Raw genomic sequence first — 18,154 nt, forward strand, 5'->3', positions numbered from 1 at the left:
AACTTGCTGTGGTTCACATGAGAGGAGTTAGACTCTGAGATTTGGCAGCGCATGATTAATCACTAAGGTGATGCTTATTACCAAAAATCAGACTAAGAGAAGAGGTTTAGAGGGTACTTGCCGTCGAAACTGCCATACTGGCCAGATTAGGAGTCGGGGATATACCCCGCGGCGTAACCCGCCTGGAAGTATAACCCGGCCGGACTTGGCGATTCACCGGCGACCCGCACTGACCAGACAGTTTACAAGCAACCTGACTAAACATTATGACTCACTGGTAACCCGACGGGCGGGACAGACGGATGACAAGGCCCAAGGCCCAGAAGGCCAGTTTATGTTAATGGTGGGCCGGTTTAAGAGAAAAGGTGGGAATAATATTACCCTTACAAGGAGTCAAGACCCAGACTTGTATCCGGTTTGTATTAGAAGATAGACTAGTCCTAATCCTAATAGGACTCCACATGTAACCCGCCCCTTCAACCTATATAAGGAGGGGCAGGGCTCCCCAAAAGGGACAAGATTCACAAGTTCCACAAGTTGGACAAGTTAGGTTTAGACAATAGCTCTCGAGATAGACCACTCTTGTAACCGTGATCATCATCATCAATATCAATGAAGCAGGATGTAGGCTTTTACCTCCACCGTGAGGGGCCGAACCTGGGTAAAACTTCATGCCTCTCGTCCCGCTCAACCCCTCTCAAGCTACCACATAGATGCGTTGGCCTCGCGACTAGGTCCTGACATTAAGGACATCTGTCATGACAATTCCACAACAGTTGGCGCCCACCGTGGGGCCTGTGCACGATGGTGTTGAGTTCTTGAAGGGATTTCTTCAGGGATCGAGAAGTTCATAATTTTCCGGATGAAGAAAGTTAGTTTCAGAAAGATCTACGTCGACCAACAGTCGGAACAGCGCGTACGAAATTATGATTTGGAAGTTTTTAGGGTTATGTGCTAAAGCGGCTGCAATGAGCGCCATGGAGATCCGTTCGAGACAAGGATTTTTTATAAGGAGAAGTGTCAAGGATCCATCAGTCGCCTATTGCACCGAGACGGACCAGAAGTTTTTCATTGCGGTTGTTTTTTGCGATCCGCCGAGTTGTGGCTGTTTTTGTCCACATCTTCACGTTTGTTTCAAGTTTCAATGCAATCTGAAGCATCTTGATTACTCCAGATTAACTGTCAACACAAAAAAGGAGTCCGGTACGGATTCATGCAACCCACTGGGACTAGGAGGAAAAGGAAATTATTTTGTCCGTCAGAATCAGATGAAGCAGAGAAAACAAAAGAGGCCAGATTTAAAGACCGAAGACTTGGACATTCAAATTTGTTTATATGCAGATCAAGACAAAAGGACTGGCAGCAAGCCAGCCATGATCCGACGTTTCCATGGTTAATTTCCCCAAAATCACTATTGATTGTGGTTCACAAGTGGGATGCCCCAAGAAGCTCCTCACGTGGAGGCTAAATACAGCTACAAGTACATCTAGTACTAATGCTACACGGATTTCAAAGTTTAATTGACACATAGTACAACCACGTCTCTCCACTACGTCAGCTCTGGGAAGATACCATATAAAGCATGCATGCAGTTTTTATCGGTTACCTCCACCGGCTCGCATCGCCACTGCGACCCGCCTCCGTCGGCTTGCTTCTGCCGTGGCCCGCCTTTTCAGACAACTGGTTGCCGTATCGTCGCCCGCCCTTTGTCTCAGCCGCGCCGGGCCACCTGGCCGTTTCACCAGCCAGCGCCCCTGTTAAACCGCCGACAAGTGGTTGATCTGCTGCTGCGTCCCGTTCCCCGCACACCTCTTCGGGTGAGGGTTTGGTCTTCGTTGAGTCACCGTATGTGAGGCCACCGTCGCCGTTACCACTTCTGATATGAGCCGCTGCTGACGTTCGCCGCCCCCACCGGATTACTGAGCCGCCCCTGCTGGAGGGAAAGGCCAGTCTATGATTATGTTCGAGGCGTGTGCCCGCTAGCTCCGTTCGATGGTGCACTTACATGCAAGGAAAGTCAAACCAACCAAAAGGAGTACTAGTATTCATTGCTACTTGGAAAACTACTAGTGCATGCACGGATTCTGAGATGATTTACAAGAAAAAGGATCCATGAGAGGGAGATGATAATGGGAAGCTGGCACCTCTGAGACGCCACGGCTGCACTCCGTCGCTACCTATGATCAAACCGGACCTAAATTAGTCACCTATTGAGCTGCCCCTTGCCAGCGTGTCGAGCGATTACCGTGGCCACACCGTCGAATCCGAACAGATGATCAATTCTTGCTGCAGTCATTTGTCATCAAGGCTGACAAGAATTGTGCTACGTTGTCGTCGCCGGAGCCTGGCCACCTTGGCCAAGCTGCTATCAACATTCGAAAAATACCAGGTGCTATTTTTCCTATTTATTTTTAAACACGTATTAATTCATGCGAGCGAAACTACTTTGCCCTGCTGTGTTTTATATGCAGAAGAATTATTCGTCACAAGGTTGCATTATACCGCAGAGATGGAGGCATGCCAACATCATTTGGCACGGGTGGTCGTCTTTATTCAACGGACTCCTGCACCGGCTTACAAACGTCGTGGCTGGCTTGCTCGTCTGCACCACTTTACAACGCCACGGCCGACTCGCCCGTCCGCCCTCGCCGTTGGTTCACGCGTCCGCACCAGTTTATAACGCGGAGGACAACTGGCTCGTCTGTGCCGGCTTACAAGGCCGCTACCGACTCATCACTCCAAAGTCGTTTCTGATGCTGCGGTGGTTTTACTGTCTGCCCAAACATCAGGACAATTTTTATGCCATTCACGGACAGGCGTATCATGGTTTGGGTTACATCAACTCACCGGCCGACTCGTCTGTCCACACCACATTACAACACCATGGACGATTCGCCCGTCCGCCCTGGCCACCGGTTCATGCGTCCGTGCCAGTTTACAACGCGGAGGACAACTTGCTCACCCGCACCGGTTTACAATGCCGCGACCGTTTCATCTGTCTGCTCGCATGGCCGACTTGCCCATGATTGATTTCAGCTTCACTATGGTGATCGTCAACTCCGCGGTGGATATTTTCTGGCTAACATATCAGTTCGCGTCAACTTGTCTGGACCATGCGAATTACCCAATAACGCATGCACAGGCCGCCGCCCCCCACGGTCCGGTCTACATCAACATACCGGGCCGCACCTGCCTGTATGAGCTGTTTATTGAGTATGAACAAGTCACAGCTTGGGTAGCCCGGTTTTCTTGCAACAAAATGAAGGCAATTTATCATATACTATCAGCCACCGTCTGCAGTGGGTGGTTCAACGGGCGGGCGCACAAGTCGCCGCCACTATAGTTTTGGTTAACTTCAAATCACCAGTTGGAAGGAACCATTGGCCGAGTTGCTGACACAACTCATGCGGGATCATTTATAAATCGTCGCAGTCACCTCAACCTTCTGCGGATTCACATCATGCTATCAACACTAATGATATACAAGTTATGCCGGATTATATCACAGTCAAATATGGAGAATATCAAGTCAACTCCTAAAGTCACCTTGAGACTCGGGGGCTATAGTAATATGACTCAGCAAATGTTGCCAGTTTTCAGTAAAGTCAAGAACCCTAGGACGTTGGAGGGAAAGATAACCTGGTTCCGGAGGCTACTACCATATGGATGAAAATTTAAAGGCCGTCAGAAAATTTCTGGTTCAAAATGAAGAATGCCGATTTAAAATCCGGTTCAAGGGAAATCTGTTCTCCCGTAAGGCCCTAAGGCTCTCAAATCCGGTTTAAGAATTTCCGGTTCAAAAAAAAGAATTAACTTCTCGCAAGTTCGAGTTTAAAGGCTGTCAGAAAATTTCTGGCTGAAAATGAAGACTCCAGTTTAAGATCCGGTTCGAGGGAAAGTTGTCTCCCATAAAGCTCTGATGCTCTCAATATCCGGTTCAAAATTCCGGTTCAAGAAGAATTTCTCTTGCAAAAAATTAAAAGTTGCCGAAGAGGACCTGTTGCCATGATGCGCGGTTCAAACATGGGTATCATGCCTTATTGGCTTATCATATTATTTATCACTTGGGGGCTTGGTCGTATTCCAACTATAGCTACACCTCTTGATCCGCGTAAGGCTACCAGAAAAATCACCAAGGGGCTTGGTCATATCTGAACCATAGCTACACCTCTTGATCGGTTTGAAACCACAAAGGGATATCACTAGGGGGCTTGGTCATATCTGAACCATAGCTACACCTCTTGATCGGTTTGAAACCACAAAGGGATATCACTAGGGGGCTTGGTCATATCTGAACCATAGCTACACCTCTTGATCGGCGTAAGGCCAACATGAATTCACTTCGGGGCCAAAGAGAGTGTTGCAAAAAGCACAAACTCAAACATGGGCACCCATTGAGCACAGCTCAAAAAGTTACTTGGGGGCTCTTTGTGCAAAGCAACAAAGAGTTTGAAAGGACCCTTGTAATTGGCTATCAAGCCACGGCTTGGAAGCCTGGTGTATTCACCTAAAATCCCGGGTTAACCTGCCTTCATCAAGTAAGCCACTCCTGTCTAGGTAATCCTGGTATGACCCGCCGAATGTTTGACAAGTCAATCTTATACAGACCCTGAACTTGTCAAAGTTAAAACGACGATTGCTTAATTGGAGGCCCATCTTAAAAGGCTTTGTTAAATGGTTTAACTCAGCGGCCTGGCAGGCCATGAAAAGCCTCGATTTGGAGCCTGGCAGCTCGTAAAAAGCCTCACATGTTCTTTTTGAGTTCTATTTGCCAAGTTTTTTCGCCTTTGTTGAGATTCATAATATCTTTTGGTAAATCGGCGTCCTTGACCCAGCTTGGCTTTCAACTACAAGTTGTCAGTACATGATCAGTGATAATCCAACGCTTATTAACCCGGTCTGGTTTCGACTATAAGTCGCCAGTATTATATATGGTTAATTCGGTGTTTATCACAACCCAGTACGGTTTTAACATAAACCGGCACAATATGCAAGGAGTTATAAGTACTCAAGATTGGGGTTATCACCCTCACTACAAGAATTGGTTAAACCAATGAGGTGATTCAATGTCACAGGATAAGAATGCATTCGGGTGGCTACCCACCCTGGCTTTCGACGTTAAATCGCCAGGGCATATGTTATTTACACTTTGTGCAGGATTTGCAGAATTATGACATATAAATTCAAGCTCATCATCAAAATTGATGTTTCAAAAGGGTTATCCATTTTGGATTTTCTCAAAGGCTATCAGCCGCCAGGTTATAAAAACTCTGACTTACAATGAATGCGCATTAAGTCGCCTTCGGCCAAGAGCCGCTGAGTATTTAAACTCCGGATTTACTTATCAACTGGTAAGGTATTCATATCTTTCATAGCCAAAATTGGCTGGATTTTCATGATGATATTGAATGATTGAGGTTTTTAAACCGGATTATATTATTCAAATCTTCAAATAGCCAAACATGGCTGGATTTTTATTATTATTATGGTTATCAATAACCAATATTATGATTAAGGTTTTCAAAGTCGCTTCAGCGCGATGGTTATTATTTATCAATGGATATGATTTATTATACAAAGGAATAGTCCCAAGTCACTGCAGGCTTACGACTCGGCAATTGGGAGCTACATTATTCAGGTTGAGATTACATCAAAATATGCAAGTCTCATGTCGCTGCAAGCATGCACCATGACACTTGGGGGCTAATGCAAAGTCATTTTGACTGGCCTTATTGAAGACCCGATTCATCACATCAAAATGAGCTGGCCCTTGGGGGCTACCAATTGCTCCTATCAATGATTCAAGGTACACAAGTCTTAATCCATTATATTCAAAGGTCCACTGCTCAGTTGGTAAAGCATAAAGCTCTTAACCTTGTGGACGTGGGTTCAAGCCCCATGGTGGAGTTACATCATATGATGCTATTTTCAATGAAGAACGATTATATTTATAAAGACCCGACTCATCATATCGTAATGAGCCGGCCCTTGGGGACTACATATTGCTGCTCAAGTTTACATGATCATATTTACAAAGTCCCTGCTCATTATTGCATAAATAACCCGGCTCTTGGGGGCTACATTGGTTGAAGTTTTTATGAGCATAAGTCAATTTCAAGTCCCAGGTTGCTGCAAGCATGACAACCCGGCACTTGGGGGCTACATATGTGGAATACTCAGTTCTGACTGGTGATTGAGATGAACAACCTGGATTTCTTCAAGCTTGTGACATTCATATTGAAGCAAGTCTTAAGCTGTTGCTATGCTACCTTCTTAAGACATGGGGGCTACAAGTGATAGGCATATAAGAGGTATATTTTCAAGCTTGATGTTAACTACAATTATGACCCGATGCCATCAATATTTGTAAACCAGCAATTATAAACCGGCAAGTTCAAGTCTTAAACTGGCAAAGTTCTACATTCTTAAACCGGCAAAGTTCTACATTCTTAAACCGGCAAAGTTCTACATTCTTAAACCGGCTGAAGATCAGATGAATATTTCAAAGAATAATATTTTTGTTAAGTATTGGGAGCTGAGTCAAAGGAGTTATTCTTCACAATATTTCTCTGTGACAAACCAATGTCGGCAAATTGACTATGAAGCTAGTCTGTTGACCCGGACATCCCAGAAGGGGGAAATAACAAGGACTTAAGGGTGATCAGGTACCGGTTTACAAGAATTCTTAACCCGGAGCACAACCTGTCAAATTTGTTCTTGTGTTTATTTTGCAGCATAAGTTTACCATGGATAAATCCAAGCTAAACTTGGGGGCTAATGTCGGGGATATACCCCGCGATGTAACCCGGCCGGAAGTATAACCCGGTCGGACTTGGCGATTCACCGACGACCCGCACTGACCAGACGGTTTACAAGCAACCTGACTAAACATTATGACTCACTGGTAACCCGACGGGCGGGACAGACGGATGACAAGGCCCAAGGCCCAGAAGGCCAGTTTATGTTAATGGTGGGCCGGTTTAAGAGAAAAGGTGGGAATAATATTACCCTTACAAGGAGTCAAGACCCAGACTTGTATCCGGTTTGTATTAGAAGATAGACTAGTCCTAATCCTAATAGGACTCCACATGTAACCCGCCCCTTCAACCTATATAAGGAGGGGCAGGGCTCCCCAAAAGGGACAAGATTCACAAGTTCCACAAGTTGGACAAGTTAGGTTTAGACAATAGCTCTCGAGATAGACCACTCTTGTAACCGTGATCATCATCATCAATATCAATGAAGCAGGATGTAGGCTTTTACCTCCACCGTGAGGGGCCGAACCTGGGTAAAACGTCGTGCCTCTCGTCCTGCTCAACCCCTCTCAAGATACCACATAGATGCGTTGGCCTCGCGACTATGTCCTAACATTAAGGACATCTGCCGTGACAATTCCACGACATTAGGTGATTTGGATGATGCACTCATTTGGAGAGGCAAGTTGAGATGAAATTGGGCATGGCCCAATTATTTGAAGATATGAATATGCTCAAAAAGTTTTAGGCCATTTGGATGAACCAAACTAGAACTTGCTTCATATAGCTTTGCTCTAGACGGAAACTTGGAAAAATTGCACAGGGAAAATTATGCAATGGATTGAGCCAATTTTTTGTGGAGAGTGTTTATATAGATGGGATAATGTCCTGGTAAATGTTCAGCAATAATGGAGCAATATAAAATATACTTGCTTCACTAACTGATAATTTGGACACAAGCAAAGATTTGAAGCTCTGCTCACATGGATGCATTGCATGATCTCAAATCTTGAGTAGGGTGATGATTTGGTGATATGAAGGGCCTTGCAAATTTTCAACTCAATAGGATTAACCTAGCTAGTACTTCCTTCACAACCAATTCCCTCAGACAAGAACTTTGAAAACTTTCTCAAGAATATTCACTAGGAAAATTAAGTTGAATTTTTGCATGAGGCAATTATTTGGACATGAAAAGGTGTCCAAAAAGTTTGGGGTCAATTGGAAAAATATAAATGGCACTTGCTTCACAAACTGCCATGTAGGACAAAAAGGAAAGGAATTAATTGAGCATGATGGGAAACATGGACAATGAAATATTTTTCCATATTTGAGGACGATATGACCCAAAAAATTATGAGAATTATTTGGGAATTTTAGGAGTGATGGAAATATAGGTTGCTTCACAACCTAGGGCAAATTGGGTTATTCCTTTAATAGAAAAAGGAATATTCCCAAGGAAAATAATATTGGGGTTTGGTCCAAGATGGAAATAGCAAGATCTTTGGAAGGTTTTGAGGATGACAAGCCACTCTGGAAAGAAAGAAGAGGGAATATTCTTCAATTTCCAGACCTCATAGCCACGGAAAAGAAAATTTAAGCAAAATAATCTAAGAAAAACAAAAGAAATAAGGGGCAAAATCAGGTTGTGACATAGTTGCAGAAGCAATAGTTGGCGAGACGACCACGACGCTACGATAGAGATCAAGGTGTCAAGATGGTGACGATGGAGATCATGACGATGCTTTGGAGATGGAGATGAAAAGCACAAGATGATGATGGCCATATCATGTCACATATTTTGATTGCATGTGATGTTTATCCTTTATGCATCTTATTTTGCTTAGAATGGCGGTACCATTATAAGATGATCCCTTCACTAAATTTCAAGTAAAAGTGTTCTCCCTGAGTATGCACCATTGCTACAGTTTGTCATGTTCAGACACCACGTGATGATCGGGTGTACTACAAAAAAAGACACATCCATGACATTTTGGGCCAAACGAATTTTTTTCCTATCATACTTATGACACTTCTATGATGATAATTGTGACAAAACCCGGTATCATCATAGATGTGGTGGGCCCTATTTCTATGACAAAAAATCATGACAGAAAATGGGCTTTTCGTCCTGGGCGGGCCGGAGACGCAGCTGCATGACATTCTTTGGGCTGTCCATGACGGAAAAAACTGTGGTAGAAGCGAGGGCGAGGAAAATATCGGGGTGTTCCTGGTTACGGTGGGTGGTCGGGGCCAGGCGATGCGCGTTTCTCTCATACACGCACACACATGGGTGCGAGGCGTTGGGCTCTCACTGAACCCGAGTGAGGCGTTCGCCTACTGAACCCGAGGGATTGCACTACAAGCTACGCGTTACTGAACCCGAGCGATCGATCGATGGCTATTAAGTGAACCCGATCGAGCGATTCCTTCGCTACTGCTGCTAACTGAAGCCGATCGATACTGCCTCTGGATGAACAGTGAGTGTTGCTTGGGGGGTTGGATGAACATTTCCCGGTGGGGGTGGATGAACAGGACCCCGTGGTGTTGCCTCTGGATGAACAGGACCCCGATTGATCGAGACGGTTGGGGCTAGATGAACAGGACCCCGTGGAGGGCTGGATGAACAGGACCACCCCGTGGAGGGCTGGATGAACAGTAGACGGTGGAGGGTTGGATGAACAGTAGCCCGTGGAGGGGTGGTTGAACAGGAGCCCATGGAGAGGGCTAGTTGACCACATTATTTTCCGCGTAATAAGGAGGCACTTCCTTATTGCGGCCGTGGACCCAGCTGTCAGCCTCTCTACGTAAAGTCCACGTCCGATGGAAGTCGGTCGTTGACCACATTGACCACGCCGTGTCGAGAGCACCAGGGCGGTGGACAACGGCAAGTCCTAGGAAGGGGACGACGCGGAGCCAGGGAAGACGCAGCAGTGGATGCCCACGCGGAGAGGAGTACGAGGGTTCACTGGTTCGCTGCGGTGTGAGGGTGTCGTCGCTGCAGAATAACAGGGGGTGTGGGTGAGTAGAGGGATGGCCTGGCCAGCGGTGGGAGTAGTAGGGGGCCGTGAGGCCTCCGCGGCATCGCAGCCGGCCACGGGAGGCAGGAGCACGAGGCACGACCGGCGCTGGTTTTGTCGGCTGGAGCAAGAAGACCAGAGGTTGAAGAAGCACTACGACCGTTGGATGGACATCGTACGGTCACTGGTGCTAGAATCGTGCATATTGACTAAGTTGACAAAGCCCTCCATCCCCATCAAGTTAGTAGGCCCACAAGTCAGCCTCCCACTATACTGGGTCCTAGCTAGCAGGGGAGTATTCATTTTTTTGTGCGTAATAAGGAGGCACTTCCTTGCGTGCGAAGATATAGCTGGTGGGTCCGAGCTGTCAGCGGCGGTAACGTTTTTATCGCGAAATACAGAGGCCCTTTTGGTGGGTCCCAGATGTCAGGTGGAGGAATCATTATTTTGCACGTAATAAGGAGGCATTTCCTTGTGTGCGGCCGTGGACCCAGCTGTCAGCCTCTCCGCGTACAGTCCACTTCAGATGCATGTCGGTCGTTGACCACATTGACCAGGCCGTGCCGAGAGCACCAGGGCGGTGGACGACGGCTAAGCCTAGGAAGGGAACGACATGGAGCCAGGGAAGACTCGGCAGTTGTTTCCCACGCGGAGGGGAGTATGACTGTATGAGGTTTTACTGGTTCGTCTGCCGTCGCCGGAGAATAACAGCAGGTGTGGGTGAGTAGAGGGATGGCTAGGCCAGCGATGGGAGTACGGTGGGGTGGTGAGGCCTGTGCGGCAGCACAGCCGGCCACGGGAGGCGGGAGCACGCGGTCCCGCCGGTGCTGGATTTGGCGGTTGGAGCAAGAAGAACAGAGATTGAAGAAACACGACGGCCGTTGGATTGACATCCAACGGTTACGTCTGCTAGAATCGTTTGTTGACTTATATAATAACTAAAAAATCTTGCATACGCGTCAACTTAATAGGCCCACAAGTCAGACCATTCCCTCTTTTTGTAATAATTTATATATAGCTCATTGCGACTTCTTATGCAATTTATTGCAGTCTGTTTTTTTTTGGTTGGTCAGGGCCAATTTCACATATTTCTATGGGTTCCAAACTATTTTTAATACCGAAATGTCGAGCCAGTGGCGATGTCGGGGTGGAAGATCGCAGTGAAGATGAGACCAGGTTCTGCTATTTCCATCAACATTCGTGCGCCAACTTTCAGTCCGTAACACTTGAGAAAGTTTATCCAAGTTCGGCCATAAAAAAAGAAGCGATCTTATTGGTTCATGAACCCAACTCGGAACTTATATCCATGGCTTGTCTTCACTATGACCATTAAACTAGTGTATTCAGTTATGGCAACGCCGAGCATCTTAAGTACATGTGTTCTGGCAGAGCAAGTAATGCACTGTAGGAAAAATAATATGAGAACACAATGTATTCCCTATCCAAATCTAGAAATAACTTCCTCCTTCACGTCAGTGTTGACCATCATACTGGTAGTACCTTTTATCCAAATATAGCAATCCAAATTTCCAAATTAGTCGACAACATGTTCAAAAAAACCCCACCCTCCCAGATAGAAAAGAGGATTCTAGGAACATACTATGCGCGTTTTAAAATCCTGTGTTAGGATGAGAAGGAACAAGTGTGGCGTCTCGCCGAGGGCGTAGAAACCTGTAGGGTCCTTGCACTTTGGGCACTGGAAATGAAACACGCTAGATTCAGTAGGAAGAAAAATGCATCAACGGTGGCGGCTGCCATCCTAGGATTACCCACGACCAAGGGACTTGGATTTATCGGGGATGGATGAAGAATCCATACCTGGTTCTCCATGAGAAAACCCTATGCAATCGCCAAGAGGGGGTTTTCTCTGAACAAGCAGACGAGGGAGAAGGGGATTCAGGCCCAGTGAAATATTGCTGCTTCGTCCGTCCAGCTTACTGCTAAAGCTGGAAAGGGGGGGTTGTGATTTCACGGCTTGATACGTCCATTTTGCATCATGCTTTTATATCGATATTTATTGCATTATGGGCTGTTATTACATATTATGTCACAATACTTATGCCTATTCTCTCTTATTTTACAAGGTTTACATGAAGAGGGGGATGCCGGTAGCTGGAATTCTGGGCTGTAAAAGGAGCAAATATTAGAGACCTATTCTGCACATCTCCAAAAGTCTTGAAACTTCACGGGAGCACTTTTCTAATATATAAAAAATATTTGGTGCAAGAAGTACCAGAGGGGGCCACCCACCAGCCACGAGGGTGGGGGCGCGCCCTGGGCGTGCCCCCTGCCTCGTGGGCCCCATGGTGGCCCTCTGATGCCCATCTTTGGCTATATGAGTCTTTCGTTCGAGGAAAAATCATAAGCAAGCTCATGGGACGAAACTCCACCGCCACAACGCGGAACCTTGGCGAAACCAATCTAGGGCTCCGGCGGAGCTATTCTGCCGGGTAAACTTCCCTCTGGGAGGGGGAAATCATCACCATCGTCATCACCAACGATCCTCTCATCGGGAGGGGGTCCATCTCCATCAACATCTTCACCAGCACCATCTCATCTCAAACCCTAGTTCATCTCTTGTATCCAATCTTTGTATCCAAACCTCAGATTGGTACCTGTGGGTTGCTAGTATTGTTGATTACTCCTTGTAGTTGATGCTAGTTGGTTTACTTGGTGGAAGATCATACGTTCAGATCCATTATGCATATTAATACCCCTCTGATTATGAACATGAATATGCTTTGTGAGTAGTTACGTTTGTTCCTGAGGACATGGGAGAAGTTTTGCTATTAGTAGTCATGTGAATTTGGTATTCGTTTGATATTTTGATGAGATGTATGTTGTCATCCCTCTAGTGGTGTGATGTGAACGTCGACTACATGACACTTCACCATTGTTTGGTCCTAGAGGGAGGCATTGGGAAGTAATAAGTAGATGACAGGTTGCTAGAGTGACAGAAGCTTAAGCCCTAGTTTATGTGTTGCTTCGTAAGGGGCTAATTTGGATCCATATGTTTCATGCTATGGTTAGGTTTACCTTAATACTTCTGTTGTAGTTGCGGATGCTTGCAATAGGGGTTAATCATAAGTGGGATCCTTGTCCAATTAAGGGCAGTACCCAAGCACCGGTCCACACACATATCAAATTATCAAAGTACCGAACACGAGTCATATGATCGTGATGAAAACTAGCTTGACAATAATTCCCATGTGTCCTCGGGAGCGCTTTCCTTCATATAAGAGTTTGTCCAGGATTGTCCTTTGCTACAAAAGGGATTGGGCCATCTTGCTGCACCTTATCTACTTTTATTACTTGTTACTCGTTACCAATTACCTTATCACAAAACTATCTGATACCGATAATTTCAGTGCTTGCAGAGAATACCTTGCTGAAAACCGCTTATCATTTCCTTCTGCTCCTCGTTGGGTTTGACACTCTTACTTATCGAAAGGACTACGATGGATCCCCTATACTTGTGGGTCATCATGGCTCATTGGGCATTACTGTAGCGCTACGACCGGGGTGTGTCTACCGTGCAGTTGTGCACTCTAATTTGTGCATATGGCACATGGACCTCGTTGCTGGATGCCCCACATATCAGAGAAAGGAAGTAGAAAGACAGGAGTAACTAGTTACACATAAATATATTTTTGACAGAGAGATACTCCCTCTGTAAAGAAATATACAAATCTTTTATATCACAACATTATAAAAACAGAGTTGTTTTTAACATAGTATAGACGAGTTGGTGATGATGGTGTGCCTGCCGTCCTGCAATATAGGTCGTCTGATTTATATCTGACGGATAGGAAGGAAACTATGGCAATTTTGCAAAAAGGTACCCACACACCTCTCCACATTTGCAAATAAGGCCTTCCCTTGTTCATCCTTTTCTCTCACAAGATAAAATACTCATACAAATGCATCTTGATGTTATGTCCAACGCACGGGCATTATGGGGGTTCAACTGAGAATATAATACTCAGACAGGCTCACGGTTCTGGACTTTGGGCCGCAGGCCCACCCTGCATGTTTGGGGCCCATGTGTTCTACCTCGGCGCTTTTCATATTGCAAGCGATCGGTACGGCGCTGGTTTTAGATGATGTCGAAAGGCGAATACACAAAATTGAATAAAGCACGGCAGCTGTTGGAATGAAATTGAACGACAGTTCCTAACCAGCAATGAGAGTTGCAATTCTATCAATGATATACCATCTGATAAATAATATTGTCGTATTACTTATACTCACAGGACACCTATTTCACCATGCCAGATTATTACATCAAAATCTCTTGGAGGATAGATCAGTTCGGCAGTTGTGTGCTGCTACTGAAGAATTTCAAAGTTGATTTGGACCAGCTCTCCTTGCCGAGAAAGTTCGATTTCGAGATCATCCCCTACCACAAGATATGATTTAGATTTGAACCTTGACCATCCTTTAGCATCAATCCTCATGCGACCATCCTTTGTACTTACGGTATATTGAGCAGGTTCATTCACACTGAGGTTGTGCATGGTAAGAGAAACTTGGCCGCTGTCGCCTGGATTGGTGAACGACTCCCTCGTGCTCTAGGAATTCTTTGTTTGCAAACAAGAAGACATACCCAAACAGTTAGATCAACATAGTGAATCATGCGAAACAACATGGAAAGAAAAAAGAATGAAGCACTTGGGCGGCCAGTGCTTACCAAGAAGGTGGACATGTCGGTTTTTGTAAGGACTTTGGTATATGAAGTGTGAACTACAACGCAATCTGTTGCCGGTGCAACTGCTCGTTCGGTTGCCGCTGCACGGGCCGGAGCAGATGCAAGTGCAAGTGTTGGTGCAACTGCCGAAGCCGCTGCTGCTGCCGGAGATGGTGCTCCTTGTAGAGCTGGTGCCGGTGTCGAAGCTGGTGCCGATGTCGATGCCCAATCCTCCAGTAGATCAGCCTGATCCGCTGACGCGGTCGGTGCCCAATCCTCAACTGGATCAGACTGAGCTGCTGCCGCTGTCAGTGCTAGAGCAATTGGTGATCGTGTCTGGTCTGCTATGATCAGCTTTCTAACTTGACTAGGCTCCATGGCCGTGATTCGGTTTTTTTCTTCATTTCTTTTAAACGCGAGAAGGACTAATTGTGGCGTTTTTGTTAAACCAAACTGCAGTTCATCATAGGGATTCATCTTGTACTCAGACAACAGATTGATCCAATTTTTTCCAGTAATATAAGTGATGGACAGTGCCTTCGTTACAGACACGACACAAGAAGTGAAACCTGCAAAAAATAGCCATTGTAGAGCAAACCAAACGTTTATTCTGTGATGAATGTCACATGGAAAAACCTGCATCGTAAAATTGCAGGAAAAGAAAGAAAACATGACATTAAATCAATAAGATTTACTTGATGTGACACGAGTGAATCATTACCAGGAAATCACTATGTTGAAGTACTAAACAGAAGATTGATCGTCCAACTACGGGTGGCATGCAGGGGCCCCGCCTACTCCCACAAGCAGGATAGTCCAAAGGTCGTGACAAATCGTATGGACCAAACATCCATGGGACTGGAAATCCTGGTGGGTGTGATAAACCCTGCAATGCATACAGATATTGGAGTGTAACCATAATTGATAAACCGTCCGCACAAAAAAGATGATCTGGATACTTCAAAATATACGGACTGAATTGAGTGGATAGACATTAACATAGACCATTCTCAGGACTGACCACACACCAAAAGTGGCAGTACTAATAAACAATACAGGGTTCACAAACACAAATCAAGTACTAAACAATAGTACTTACTACAGACAAGCAATGTTGCACTAATTAAACTCTGCAGACTATTTCTTGCCACCGACCTATAGGATGAACCCCGCATAACTGACTAGGCCATGGACTTTGTGAGATATGTCTACATGCACCATCACCATCTCGTCAACCTTGGAGAACCTAACAGAGTGGTCTTTCCACTCATAAACATGATGATGAAGACAGACCGCATCAAATTTGTTGGGAAGCTTTACAAGAACCACACCCTGCGTAATCGAAGGCACAGCCAGGAAATTGGTATGGTCAAGTATAGCCTCGAGAACACGCCTGACAACAATGCTACAGGAAAACACTAGTTCAGGACACGTGGCGACAAGGACACAGCAGCTGGATAGTTTAGCAGTAGAACTCATCCTCAGGTCTTCCAGTTCACACGACATGACTTTAAGAACTTCATCTCCACCACGGACCTGGTTCTAATTCAAACAGAAACCATATTTTATTTCTACCTCTGTTCAGAAATATAAGATGATTTTCGATATTATACTCCATATATGACTACATATACACACAGAAATTAGTGAACAAAGACACTAGAACATGTCTTCAAAGGCATGAGAGCAGAGGGATTACTTGCAATATCCATAACACAAGTTACTGAGGCAAATATACCCTCTTCAAAGGTAGCATTGATGTTCATATAGTACTAGTTGAAAGTAATCTATAAGAAATCAGTGTCAACCTCTCGCATGTTCTGGTTAAAAGAGGAATTTAGGACCGTCATTTGGCACACAAAAATCACATGCAAGATCACCCAGAAAGTTGTACTACTAGTACTAGTACTGCATGTTAGATGAAAAAACACGATCAAGATCGAGAAAAAGATCATCAAGAAGAGATATTACCTGGACTTGCTTAATGAGGGATCCCGAAGAGGGGGGCTTGGACAGGGCGATGGCTTTGAGCTTGTCTGCAGTAGTCTTGGCGGGGTGCTTGTGCTTCTTTGTACCATGAGCCTCGAGGGTTTTGGCCAAAGCCATAGACATCACTTCGGCCGGTGCTCCAACGTCCATCAAGAAAATGTCAAATAGAAATAAAAGAAAAGAAACCATAATCACAAACCCAAAAGAAGAACAGAGAGGGAGTTATAGGTTCAGTCTCGGGGTTGCAAGACCGGGCCTTGGCCAGAATCAACACCATTGATGCGCTAACCTTTCCTTCTTTGGGAGAGAAGAACAATGGCAGAAGCAGGTCGGGGTTTTCTTGAAGAAATGAGGAACAAGATGAGGGAGAAGCGAGTTGGGTAGAGAGGAAGCTGAGAGAGAAGAGTGAAATGATGGTTGCTTCGTCCGTCCAACTTACTGCTGGAAAGGAGGGTTTTTTGTGATTTGACGGCTCATTGGGCATTACTGCAGCGCTTCGATCGGGGTAGTCTACCGTCACTCTACTACGGAGTAATTTAGTGCATGGCTGGTGGACACCGATGCTGGCTGTCCCACACGTCGGCGAAAGTGAGCAATTTAGTGCATGGCTGGAGGAGGATCCGCACGATAGAGCGTGTCCATTGTTTTTCTGAAGAAAAAATGATTACAGCAAGCGTTTCCACTCTTATGACGGAGGAGTGCGAAACACGACAGCCACTTGAACATACACAATGCTCCTACTACTAGGCATGTGCAGTGGTTCATACGTAGTACTACATAATCTTGTTGCTAGTGTAGTAAGATATGACGAAACAAATGATGTTGTGCGCATGTCAACTATATGAACAGTAATGTAGTAACATAGTACCGCTTTTTCGATTGTCCGGTCGAGAACGAACGGTGATATCAATGTTAACAGAACTAGGTCTACAGCGCACGGAGAGTACGGTGCTACAGTACTCCACGAAACATGAACCATATGAAGCACGAATAGTGTTAGGCAGAGTGTATGAAGGGTGCACGGGATGGGAGCAAAAGTTCCCTTCAAGACCCACTTTTGGGTGTTTGGCAGAGTGCATGAAGGGTGCATGAGTCCACACTAGTAGGTTAACACAAATACACGAAGAGGAAACAACTATATTGATATGAGAATGCAACCAAACACACCCACATGCTTTGTGCTACAGTGACCGATCTACACCGTCTGAGTTTGATCCAACGGGCATGTTGCGCCGAGACATAGACATGCCCATGCAGAGGGCGCCTAAACACCACCGAAGTCCCTCTGCTTCTCGAGGCGCACGATGTTGGTGATGCAGGGGGGCGAAACGGATGAAAGGCAATGCAATCTACGGGAAGGCGGAGGGAGCCAGCCGAGGAGCGGGGCATCTTTTGGTTCTCACCATGGTAAAACAAAAGTCGACGATGATATGTGTTCAGGGAGCAATGGGTTTTACAAGCGGAGTCATCGTGACTAATTGTTGTCGTGCCTGCTCTCGTCAATCAACAAATTAAAATCCTGCCGCGCGTGCTCCCGTCAATCAAAAAATTAAAAATCCTGCCGCACCCAAACACCAGAGCAACGCCACGGTGGATATTAAAATTGACCTGCCGGCAAGTAGATAAAAAAAGGTGAAAAAACAAATGTGGCGGCGGCCTAGCTAATCGATTGAACTAGCCCAACTAGCTAGCCACCGTGCTTCACT

Source organism: Triticum urartu, chromosome 7A (genome assembly GCF_056163025.1).
Source record: "Triticum urartu cultivar PI428250 chromosome 7A, HENAU_Tu73, whole genome shotgun sequence".
Lineage (NCBI taxonomy): Eukaryota > Viridiplantae > Streptophyta > Magnoliopsida > Poales > Poaceae > Triticum > Triticum urartu.